The 4,913-nt window shown below is 37.9% G+C and overlaps 1 long non-coding RNA gene across 1 annotated transcript; it reads right to left on the reverse strand.

Annotated features, from left to right (window-relative positions):
* Positions 1 to 448: 448 nt before the first annotated feature.
* LOC125254359 lies at positions 449 to 4,384 on the reverse strand. Its single transcript, XR_007181643.1, has 3 exons — positions 3,852 to 4,384; positions 3,529 to 3,739; positions 449 to 2,611 (listed from the first exon to the last, which is right to left on the reverse strand). It is a non-coding gene; the product is annotated as an uncharacterized LOC125254359 (long non-coding RNA).
* Between the last annotated feature and the right edge of the window lie 529 nt (positions 4,385 to 4,913).

Genomic DNA, 4,913 nt, shown 5'->3' on the forward strand with positions numbered 1-4,913 from the left:
TATTTTAGCACGTCAACAATCAGCACCGTTTTTGAAGTGTGCATGTACATAAATTTGTAAGGGAACCCCTGAGTATGAACCTGCGATGAATTAAACATCAAATAAAACAAAAAGATGGGGAACAAAAACAGTGAAGTAGTCCTTAGATGCCATGTCTGTTATAGGAATACGTTCTGGAGACAGCTGCTTATTGAAAGACTGAATGAACCACATATATACCCTACACTGTCAGAAAAAAAGGTACTGTGCAGGTACAATTTTGTTCCTAGGGAAACAGAACATTTAACTGTATCTTTAAAGGTCCACAATATGACCTTAAGGTACAATTATGTGTCCAATTATGTATATAAATGGCAAAATTACTACTTCAAACAATTGCATGCTCATTACACTAAAGACTTGTGTCCACCGAAGTGTTTTTTTCTAAAGCGAGTATTTATTATTATTATTTTTTTTTTAATTTTTTTTTTTTTTATTGTTTTCAATAGGAGTGTAGCATATTTTAAAATGGCAAGAGTGTGATGGGTGCTAAGCGAATATTTATATTTATTTTCCGTATGCTGAGATTTGAAAAAAATTCAACTTTGATTAAAACGCAGCGCTCATCACTGTAACTTTTTACCCAGCCATCCAATCACAGTGGAGGAGGGGCGGGACAAATACCACACTGACCAACGGCCACATTCTGCTTGACAACAACAAGCACAACAATGGAACAAAATCCTAACCAGACAAATATTGCACATTATATCCACTTTTTATATTCAGATCTGCTAATTCAGCAGCAACCAAGTGTTTTAACTGAAACGCTGCACCGCAGAAGCACACTCAAGCGCCCGCAGCTAGGCGTTTTCAGAAGAGCTCTGGTGTTTTCAGCTGGCTGAAAACCGCTTTGATGGACACACAGCCCAACAGCCTTGTTGCAGGGAAATTCATGAAGGGATTCAGTTGCTCTCTTTTGTTTGAATAGTTGTGCCCTTCAAAGAAACAAAGATGTTGTTCAGAATTCCTCTTTTTGGGGGGACTGAGAACTGTACAGTACGGATAGTAGCTAGGTGAATTGGGATGCAGCCCTTGTCTTCCTAAAGCCTTTTGAACTCCAGGGACGGAAAAGCAGGGGTAGATGTATAGAGGCAACTCTGCTCTCTGTTCACTTTGTCATCTTAAGCAGAAAGGGCCAGGGAGACACTCTCACCATCTCACAGCACTGCACCAAAGGCACACCACACAAATACCGCAGAGCTCATCTCATCTCCTATTCACAAAGAGCACCACCAACAGGAGATACCTTACACTGAACATCCCTTCGCATTACTATCACCGAGACATCAAAACCAATATCTGCAGCATCTGTTCGCATACAATGACATCGGCTTACAAACCTAGTGAATTACTGAAGATTACGAGCCCCTTCCTCTGCCGCAGCATCGCTCAGACGAGGAGTTTGTCATTTGAATCTGAGTAAAACAATTATCTGCTAGATGTTATCATGAACTATGGGATATAAAGAGGATAGGAACTGTCAAAGCAGAAGTGAAATTCCTGCTGCGCCAGAAAACGAAGGAGAAGTAATGATAAAGGAAGATGACAGTTTATGCTCCTAGTTTGAATATAAAGTGCCACCACTGAGAGATTATAGAATTCCACCAGAGTGTTCATTAGCTCCTCAGCAGTGATTGGATAATGGCTGAAGAGCCGCCACATTAATGCGGCCTGCGGGTGAAATCTGCCGCATTACTCAAAAATTGTGAATTCTTTTATTACAATTCAACGATTTGTGGCCAGAACAAAGCAGATAATGACCTCTTTATGAGATTCAAGTTGTCTCATAAACATTTCACGGGCTAAATCATTTCAAAACATTGCCATCTCATCTTATCCAAATGTTTTTAGGTCCCGCGACTGCGTTGAAGTTTGTCATTTAGTGTGTCCGTTTGTTTTGTTTTCATGTTATGCTTGTCTTATTTTATATCAGATTTTATGCAGTGTGAATGGCTGATTATTTTTGATTGTGGTGCTTGTTTATTATTGTTCTTCATGTGTTATTGATGTATGAAATACATCTTTTACCTTTCTGTCCTCTCCTTCTAATGTCTAAGACTTGTTCTGTCCTACATTTGTTATATGTGATATATATACATACATACATTTGTTATATATGTTATATATATGTTAATACAGTGGACCCAAAGAGTACAGTATGTGGCATTTGAGACACGTTTGAATATCATTGATATAACATTTTTGTTATTTTAATAAGTGATATTTTGAAATGTACTGCAATGGCATTCATTGATCAAATACAAATTTGGGCCGCTGTATGTCATCTTACAGAGTCACATCACTGAATGTAATTTGTTCAACCTTGAGGAGCTGTGTTTGAGTCCTTGGCCCTTTTGAACACAGGCTCATGTTTGTTTGTTCTAGCTTGATTGATTTATCGGTTACACGCCAGGCCATCTGTCTCTTTATATGAAAACATCGCCACGTCTGGTTTCTGTGTTATCATTATCATGCTTCATAATGTCTGTCCATTCATCTCATCTCTGCTCTTCCATGTCACTTCACTGGAGGAGTCTCGTCATATTGCCTGAACTACATGGTTTAACAGCTGTAGAGGCAGAACAGAAGGCAGTCATAGAGTCAAGACGGTGATACCAACACAGAAACAATGACAGAATCTGTCATTTACAGAGCCAGTATATATACATTGTTAGCGCTTAAAATATTACTCACACAATTAATTGCATTGAAATACATTTGCTGTTGGTTTCACTATCAGTACACAAGCCATTTATGTAGGGGTGAATCTCACAAAACCTGCCAAGAACATGTCCTGGCCATATTTAATTCCAAATTCAAAAGAAAATTATTTATTTTTTATTTTAATTTGCATAAAGAAAATAGTATCCTTCTATAGGACCAGTAAAATTTTTAATTTATTCCATGGATTTTCTTTTATTATTTTATTTCACTGTTTCAACCATGCAATTCTCATTACCATGATTCTTAAAAAGTAGATTTTCAGTACTATAATGTGGGGGGAAAAAAAGTAGAATTGCTAATTATTATATACAAATAATTATAATAATTATAATATTTTCAATTTCCATTCTCATAACAAATAAAAAGTTATTCTCATTTATGTTATGTGTAAAGTATTTATATGTAAATACACATAACATTATTTGTTGAATGTGCTCAAAAATAAACAGTATTTATTTGTTTGTTTGTTTGTTTATTTTATTGGGGAGTAAAAATGACTATATAGTATATAGTAATGAGAATCACCATTAAAAAGTGGATAATACAATAAATAAATAAATAAATAAATAAAAATACATAAATACCTACATACATACTTTTTTTTTTTTTTTTGTGAGATTCACCCTTGGATAAAATTGCATTTTTAGGAAAAGGTTTTAGTAAAAAGGAAGGGGGGAAAAAAAAAGGTATTATGACTGGACTCCTCAGTGAAGTTCAAGGATTAGTTCACTTCAGAATTAAAATCTTCTATAATTTACTCACCCTCATGACTTTCAAGATGTTCTTGTTTTTCTTCAGTCAAAAAGAAATCAAGGTTTTTGAGGAAAACATTCGAGGACTTTTCTCCATATGGTGGACTTCAATGGTTACCAACGGGATGAAGGTCCAAACTGTACTTTCAGTGCAGCTTCAAAGGGTTCACGGTCCCAGCCGAGGAATAAGGGTCTTGTCTAGCGAAATGATCGTCCATTTTCTAAAAAAAAAAAAAAAAAAAAAAAAAAGTATATACTTTTATTAAACCACAAATGTTAATCTTGCACTAGCTCTGCGATGCTCTACGCATTACGTAATCAAAAAAAGGTCACCCGTGATGTAGGCGGAAGTACAGACCCAGCAGCAGGGCAGGGTAGGGCAAAAAAGTCCATCTCATTTTCTCCTCCATCTTCAAAATCGTCCAACATCGTTGCTTTACCTTTCTTTTTTTTTTTTTTTTTTCTTGTTTTGTAAAGGGTGTTTGACTTATGCCCGGTTCAGACTAACGTTACACGATTTTAGCCCGATTTTGCCACAATCCGTTTGATGTACGGTGTCGTGGGGATTCATAAACGACAATGGGCGTCAGGACACAAGATTCGATCGGTTCAGCTTGTGTAGTGTGTCGTAGTGGACGACAACCATTGCTGCGTCTGGGTGCGTTCACACCGCCGCCGGCGAGAGCATCAACATTCGAGAACCACGTCATAGATCATTACCATAAAGTTAACTTGATTTCAACTCTCCTCGACGGCGCTCTCACCGTCCAAGACGCGCCGCGCCGCTCTCGCCGGAGCTCGCCGCCCGGCTCTCATTGAAAATGAATGACTTTCTGTCATTTTCACGCTCTCGCCGCTAGCGGTGTGAACACACAGTAACGTTAGCATATTTTTAAAAAAAATTCGGTCATCGACGAGTTCCGTCACGTGTGTGACACTGGCCAATAGAAGCACAGAAGCACCTTTCTACATGCTTTCAAACATGCCGAAGAGAATGGGATCGTTTCTGCTAGGTGGCATTTTACAGGAGGAAATGTTTGTGGAGCTATGGCAACAATACTCCTGAATTTACAATGTTTCCTCCAGAGACTAAGTGACAGAGTCAAAAAAAGGTAAATAAAACATAAATTACCTTGGTTCTCTTCAGAGGAAATCCAATTATCCATGCAATCCAGATATGTGTCCACATTTGGGCTTTTCTGATGACAACAACAAAGCAAAACATGCTGCTAGCCTTTGTATGTTTACGTTCACGGCACTTTCTGTCAGTCGGTAGTCCCGCCTTCTCGATGATAGCACGCACGTGGTCAAAGACGGCAAGCGATAAATGGTCGGGTAGCAACGTGTAGACTGACATGTTTCTTGTCCATGACAAGAGAAGATTTCAAAATCACA

Source organism: Megalobrama amblycephala, linkage group LG19, assembly GCF_018812025.1.
Source record: "Megalobrama amblycephala isolate DHTTF-2021 linkage group LG19, ASM1881202v1, whole genome shotgun sequence".
In the NCBI taxonomy this organism is placed as follows: domain Eukaryota; kingdom Metazoa; phylum Chordata; class Actinopteri; order Cypriniformes; family Xenocyprididae; genus Megalobrama; species Megalobrama amblycephala.